The sequence below is a fragment of the Lampetra planeri genome, chromosome 10 (genome assembly GCF_965212315.1).
Source record: "Lampetra planeri chromosome 10, kcLamPlan1.2.h2, whole genome shotgun sequence".
Classification (NCBI taxonomy): domain Eukaryota; kingdom Metazoa; phylum Chordata; class Hyperoartia; order Petromyzontiformes; family Petromyzontidae; genus Lampetra; species Lampetra planeri.
The window spans coordinates 3,702,502-3,710,558 of record NC_136116.1 but is presented as its reverse complement, the minus strand read 5'-3'; the positions used below and the strand labels follow the sequence as shown (position 1 = coordinate 3,710,558).

Genomic DNA, 8,057 nt, shown 5'->3' with positions numbered 1-8,057 from the left:
GGCAGTGTTGAGGTTTGTATTATTTGTGCTTCTGGACCCCCCGTCAACGCAGTATCACGCGTTTATTTAGTTTAATTTTCAGAGATAGACACAGCACAACAACAAGAACACCAACTTGCATCGTCGCTCTATTAACAGGCGAATGTACACATGCTGAAGAATGTCTGAATATTGCATCGCCGTCAGATACATTCCGTCGAGAAACACGTTCCAATGCCTTGTAACTTTTTATTTTATTTTTTATTCTGAGCTATTGAGCTCTTTTTTAGAAGCGATCTGGCCACAAATGATAGCTCAGTGAAGTGGCTTATCACGTGGCAATGTATAGCAGTCAATTTTTCTAAACGCACGTTTCTAAATGTGGACAAATAACCCAGAGGACCCGGAGGAAAATTCACGCGACCACGGGAAAAACATGAAAACTTGTACATTTACAGCAGGCGTCAGGGTCAGGATCGAACCCACGACCTCCTGTCTGCCAGGCGAGGTAGTTAACATCTTGCTACCATGGTCGCCAACACTCACTCTGCAAGTAACTGCGTATCCTAGATAGGAAACCTGTCCCAGGTAGACTCAGACGAAATTGGGTACCTGGTTCTGTTTGTAACAATCACCACTGGCAGGGGGGAGAGACAGACAACAATGCTTGATTCTGGCCACGCCATACCCCTGTTGCTTAATAGGTGTTCGCTAACAACGTAAACTTCAGCAAGCTACAAGTATTCAGTCAGTGGCTCAGTACTAAACGAACGCTGTGTTAAACAATGAGCACTGGAGCCACATGGAGCACGTGGTGTGACAGTCTGTGTGTGCCCGCACCTGCGGGGAGCGGTGGTGTAGCGGTTAGCGTGCTCCGCTAAGAACCTGAGTTCGATTCCCTGCTCACGGCCAGCAACAGTGAATATTTATTTGAACCGGTCCTAGGCCTCCCCTAGGTCGACTCAGCCTCAAATGAGTACATGTTACGGTGTGTAAACATCGCCACTGGGGAGTCAACGGCGCCCGGGCCTGGGACTGGCCACCCACCCCCTCGCGTCCCGAACCGGTTTTCATAGGTACTCGCTAACAGCACTTGCCCCAACAGTCTGTTAAGGCTACACGGGGGATCTTTGTCTTTCTCTTTTTTCCCCCACACCTGTACCCTCGCCTGCACAGGTGGAGCAAGCGCTGCGGCAGAGTCTGAACGAGATGGGGGTGCGAGCGCGGAGGAGGAAGCCTCACCCCAAGGAATTCGTGGGCCTCATGGGCAGGCGGGCATCTGGTAGCCAAACACGCACGCACGCACGCTCCCTCCCTCATCTCCAGGGCTGTGCAGAGGTTTGGGAGGGCAGTTTCCCCCCCGGGCCATCAATAATATTTTCTTCAGGTGGTCCTTCTATCCAAATAAATGCCCTATAGTCGATGTCGCTTCCGGATCAAACGGGCGTGAGGTGGCTCAACTACTTTCCAGCGTCGAGTCCGTGGTGAAAAGTGCACATTCGCATGGCAAGAGCGAGGTTGCACATTGGACAATTGACGCTCGTTTGACTTCGCAAGTAGTCGTGGTGGTAGTCGTTGATTTTGCAGGGGTGCACACCAGGTTTGATCCCTGAGTGGGATTTGAACTGGTGACCTGATAGTGACCTGCATCAGCCACCTGGTTGGCTTGATCAATGCCATGACGAGATCTACGCGTGCGCTGACCACAGGGCAGTGAATGAGTAGCCCGTGGGTGGCTTTGTCTGCTTTTTATCAGCTTCAGAGTTACACTCCATCGGAGGTGAATTATTTGGTTTATTGATTACACTGGTCAACAAAATGAAATTTTTTTTTTCTGGCCTGGACTTTTGCAACTGTTTTAGACTAATTTCAGGATGCTGATTCCAAATCTGATCTCAGATTTGCTCTATCACATCTCATTTTATGCTATCGGCATACCCCATTTTCATTGATTTTACACGAAATTAACTCTGTCACTTATGATTGCAAGTTGTTGCGAGTCAGTGACTGCTTTAGTGTTAAAATATGGTGCTGTATTTTTAGGATAGTGTGTTTATAATATCATTTTATGTAGATATCCACATTTATTTAATATTTTTCTTCTGCAGTTTTCATTGAAAATGCAATATTTGATATCTCAAAAACCTGATGTGATAGACAAAAACTGATGCCAGATTTGGAATCAGCACCCCCAAAACTACCTTAATACTGTTGGAATATCTTATGCCAGAAAAAGTGTGTTGACCAGTGTTATTGATATCGCATTTTTAAGTATTTAGCATGATACTTTAAGTGATATATAAATATAGTCGGACCTTGCATTATACGAGTGAAACCAATCAGTCTGTTTTATGTATTTTTTTTAATTGGCCCACATTCTAATGTACATTTTTTCAGATAAACTCTATGCTAAATTTCCTAACCCTTCTTGGACATAATTAGAATGTATATCAGCCACTGATTGAGACAGCAATTGTCATGGATGTATTAAATATGATGCTCGCATGGCAAATGACGGGAAATAAATCTAGCTGAAGCTGCGAATGCGTTTATAAGAATATCAATCAAGTGTTCAGGGAAGCCTCTTTGAGACTTAAGACTTCCCGCAAAGACATCGGCATGGGAATATGTGATGGGCTTATTGGGGACATTTTTCTTTGTTGTATTGTCCGTGGCTGCTGTACAATAGTAACCCGTTGACAGTTGCTGATGAGTTTAAATGGAGTGGAAACGGATTTTAACGTTGCATAGTGTAAACAATCTCTGTTGTGATAATGGAGTATAGATTTTACATAGCGGGCGTGAGTACTGTAGGTCGTTCAAACCAGTAAGCTTCATTATGCATCAATAAAGGTTGTATTACCAATATGCCATTTGAAAAAGATAGGCGCTGCTTTGTATCTCACTAAAAGTTATTTGACAAGGTATTGATTAAACATTCTGGTAATTGATTCGACAAAGTTCTGATTATGTACCCAAATCCTGATATAAGCCTCCTTTCTCCAAGATAAGAACGAGGGCTTTTGTAATCTCATACAGTCCCTCCGCTTGGCTCACAAGGAATTACTGTCCGCTCATTTAAACAACGACGAACATTTATTGCGCCGTTGGGTGGAGCAGTGGCGCCGTGGCTTGTGTACCGCGCCACGAACCCGGCGACTCCAATCGATCTCCAGACACGACTGACATCAGTGGCGAGTGATATTTGAGCCAGCCCTGGCTCCCCCGCCCTCCCTTCACCAATCCACATTGACCGGTTTAAATTTCAACAAGAGAATCACGGTGACCGATAGAGTGTGTGGAGTGCACTGACAGAGTGGCTGGAAATTATTCTCAAAAAATTATAATATTGTGAGCTTATTATGAATGCAAGCACTACAACTTTCCAATATGTTTTCATTCGCAGATATTGAAGACATTTTACAAGAACAAATGCAAAGTGAGTATGCGGCACACGCAAGTACGATGCTACTACTATCTCTGCGATCCACACCGCGTTTGCGTGAGAATTGAATTGGTGAACTCGCAAGGGGCCGAGTCCTTCACGAGAAAAATGCGCAATAAGAGAGGTCGTTTTTGGCGGCGCCAGACATCACTCAGACGCAACAGGGCGAGGCAGTGAGCCGGCCTTTCTCGCCTCGGACGATCCTATCTGATCGTACAGGTGTTAATAGCCCATCTAAAATACGCAGCATTTGTAACGTTTCGGTGACGCGCGCGGGGAGATTGGACTGAAGGAAAGGACAGAGACGTATGCTGCAATTCGATGTTTATTCCTTTAAATTGACCTGGCCAGATGGAAACAGAGCAAGGCTCCGCCAAAGAGAGATACTGTATCTTAATGGGCTGCCAAATCACTTTCAAGAGGATTTGGTTACATTCTTGAAGCAAACTAAATTACTGTGACAAAAGCCAAACGTGAATTGCGTGCTTGGTTTTTTTCTCATGGATTAATTTAATAAAGGGTACTTTAATTTAACAGCAACAAACATTTTTGTGCATCCATTAAAAGTTTCAATATCACGTACGCACATTCTTGACGACATTCGTCTTTGAATTCGACGCATTATTCAAACGCACATACGGTGGAATTATACATTTAAATATACACAATTGAAACAAATGTGTGCCTGCTATGAGTTGAATACCGCGTGCAGTTGAGAGTGAGTGAGTGACCGCAGGTGAATGTGAATTCAGCGACGTGTGATTTGTCGCCATAAATTTCTTCCCGACGCCCAGAATTGTAAAAGCCCACTCGGCAGTTGAACCCCGGGAGGGGAGCAGCTTTAACGCAATGGCCCATTGCTTTGTCTCGAGCGAAATGTCGAGCCGAGGTGTTGCCATTGTGTTGGCAGCAACAATGGCCAAATACTCGAAACCCTCACCGCTCTTACATTTGTCTTGTCATTTGTAACAAACAAAAGAAAAGCCAGCGTAAGCCTCAATTTCATCGCCCGTGTTGGGTGACCCGTCATCTGGCCCCTTAAGCCTTGGATGTGTTTAAGAAGGAGGAGAAAAATACACTTTCTGCATCTCTTAAAAAAGGAGCGGCGTTCGGCGCGTGGCATGGCGCGTGGCATGGCGTGCCTGCGGTCGTTGTAACGGAAGTTTATTTGGGTGCCCTCTTTCCCCGCAGCAGATGATGCGGATGGAACGTATTGACGTAGGAACGACGAACCTCCAGCAACCGAAGATGAAAAAATGTAATGGAATACACATGTGTTGGATAAACAAACTTAACGCGTTTCCTTTCAAGTCGTGATGTTTTCGTTGTCGTTTGTTTGGTTCGCGGGTTTATGTTTTGTTTTCGTTTGTCTCGCCACTGCATGCAACCGATGTCAAGCTCTTTTTGTGTCCCATTTGCTGTAGCAGAGTTTACAGATGTGAACATGTTGTTATTAACCAGGGTAGAACGTTTTTGATGGCACTATACGATACCTCCATGCATAGAGATCTGTCACTCGTGAGCATTATAAAGGCGCATAGTCATGAAACTATTACTCGCACAGCCAGGCCGCTCGTAATATTTCACATGAAGATGAATTTGTACGATGTTCAGAGTTTTATATTTATTTTTGTTTTTTGTAAATCAAGTCCTATGAACTGTCCTCACACGTACGTTGTTTAAGAATTACGCCCATCATCAGAATTTACTTCTGTGTGTGTGTGTCGGTGTGTTATATTAAATGTATGTAATTTAAATTGGATATGTATAAATGGAGATATAAAAACCTACATTTTGTATTTGTACTTCAGTTTTATATATGTCAAGCAGCCAATCGACAAGGATCGTTTTGCGAGATGTGACCCAACAGGTCAAAGACAGTATTTTTTTTTATCCATCCACGTGTCTTAGGTCACCTGTGAAATTATAGCTCCTTGCCATGCTGCTCCATCTCTCAATAACTTTTCCACTTGAACCTTAGCAAGCAAAAAAAATCCATTATTTCTCACCCAGCATCGAATAACATGCGCCCTGAGATGCAGTCATATTAAGACACTTGATATAAATAACAATTTCTTACTGCTCTGTGAAAACGTTTTAAGAGAAATCTACTCAAATATGATTCATTATCACGTTTTCCTTCGTGTTGGATCGTGCAATGCATCTTTAAAATTTAAACTATAACCCTCCACCACCCAACAGAGCCAATCAACTCATGTTGTCACGTGGGCAAACGTGTCAATTGTTTTATTGCAAACCGGAATGTTGACAAGCAAGGAAAATGTCAACAATTTTAAATATCCAAACAAAGCAATGCTGGGCTTCAGCAAAAGTGTAATCTTTTGGACTCTGGGCATCAATTGAAAAAGTGCCGTCTCACTCAGCCGTGCCGCCGTGCAAGGAAAAAGAGCATCGTAGTGACACCCACCAACATCACAACTTCATAACCACTGCAGGCGATCGCCAGTCACAGTGGTAGAGCCTGCGTGACAATTATCCTGTACACACCCAGCCCCAAACGCAGTCGCACAAACAGTTCCCCACGTCACGAGTTGTCAGCTGTTGGGATAAAGGAGCCTCCACTATCTACGATCTCCGAGCAGTCAGCCGAGAATGTTACACAATCATAAGCTTGACGACGCACGGGCAATATGTTGCAATCTTTAATGAGCTACGATTGATCTTCGCTTCTGCCACAGCTGACACGGACGCGGGTGTATGGTACGTACAGCCGCATTGCGTTAGACACACTTCAGACTCAGAGTATTTATTCATACCGGAGAAATCCGATGAGCTATGAAGCTATTTTTTACGCAGATGTCCAGTAGGGGCGGGTAAGAACGTTACAACAACAAACAATACAGACACATGATAGTAGTGCAAAGTAAAAGAAAGGTAAACAAATCACACAAACACAAATAAAACTAAACCATCCCCATCCTACCAGGCAAAGCCTACTGAGGCATTCAACTATTTTTCAGAAGCGACCTGGCCACAAATGATACTTCAACAAAACGGCCCATTATATGGACATTTCTAGCACTAAAATAATCTAATTAACATAGCACGGGGGCCATGTTAATGAGATTAACACTAAAATTTCAAGATACAAGTCAACAACACTGCCTCAATATATGTTTTAGTATATTCCGTGACATTTTAGGCAATGGTGCTTCTTCATAACCATGGCCGTCCATAGGGGGGGGGGGGGGGGTTCAGGACCCAGGGCAAACCACACCGTGTGAGACCCCCCCCGCACGCCTTCACACTAAACCGGAAGCATTACATCTGAAACCGTGACATCGAAGCGTGGGGGAAGGGGCCCCCCAAAGCGCGGGGCCCGGGGCGGTCATCCCTATTCGCTGTACGCTCGTGAGGTCTCTGTTGGCAGCACACGTGCTAGCACAATGGGCCATCAACAGAGTACGTGCACTGTGAAGAAGCAGCGTCGAAGCCCAAGACGGCTGCCTGCCGAGTAGTGCGCAGAGTGCACACACACCGTACACATACAGAGTACACACACACAGTACACACACACAGTACACACACAGAGTACACACACAGAGTACACACGCAGAGTGCACACACACCGTACACACAGAGTACACACGCACACAGTACACACACACAGTACACACACAGAGTACACACACCGTACACACGCAGAGTACACACGCACACAGTACACACACAGAGTACACACGCAGAGTACACACACACCGTACACACAGAGTACACGCGCACACAGTATCACTGACAATGTTGCCCCACGTCCGACCGCATAGCCGCATGAAGAGTGAATTCAAACCGCATCGTATCGCGAATTTTGGGGAGAAATAGGTGAGCCCGCTTGTGTGCTAAATAGCACACACGGAACCCGCGTAAAGCGAGGGAAAGCCTGTATATTTTCTTGTTTCGGCCACGGTGTTGTTGACGAGTGTGTTGCGGTGTTGTGTTGTTGATTGCAACGTGCGCACCAGACGCAGCAGCATCAGCATCATCACCAAGCGATATGGTCACTGCTGATGATGATGGTTATGGGCTTCCACGCGCCATGCCATGCCCGTTCAGTCCCGGTTGGTGACGATGGGAAGCAAGGAATCTATTTTTTTTATTTATCCCGGAGAAATCACGATGAGCTATGAAGCTCTTTTTCACAGATGTCCAGTAAGGGGCGGGACATAAAGTTACAACAACACGATACAAGTGAAGAGTATAGGTAAGTTAAGCAAATCACTAAAACTATATACGTAAAATAAAGTATATATATAGGTTCAGGTTGCATAAGTGCACCGATTCCTAAGCTTGGGCTAAGCAGAAAAACAGTCCCATACCACACCGAGACAACAACACACAGTCGCTCAATAAAATAGCACATTTAAATTGAACCATCACGGGACCTCTTTTGCCAGTATCAAAATATGAGAATAGGTTTTCCCCTTTTTTCTGGCAACAAAACAGGTGTTAAGATGTTAAAACACCGAACTGAAACCTTTTACAAGGAATCATGTCTGCATTAACCACAATACTTGTGGTCAGAATGCAAAAAAAACATACTCTGCTCAAATATGCATTGTCTTTGAAACTGATTGGTCCACACCAGAGACAGCTTTCTTTGGAGCCTAGTCTCAAA

General features: G+C 44.7%; 1 long non-coding RNA gene across 1 annotated transcript; it reads left to right on the top strand.

Moving 5' to 3' along the window:
- The first annotated feature begins 1,155 nt into the window (after positions 1-1,155).
- LOC144721153 (uncharacterized) lies at positions 1,156-5,214 on the top strand. The gene is made up of 3 exons (XR_013585845.1): positions 1,156-1,261; positions 3,386-3,418; positions 4,616-5,214. It is a non-coding gene; the product is annotated as an uncharacterized LOC144721153 (long non-coding RNA).
- Positions 5,215-8,057: the final 2,843 nt, after the last annotated feature.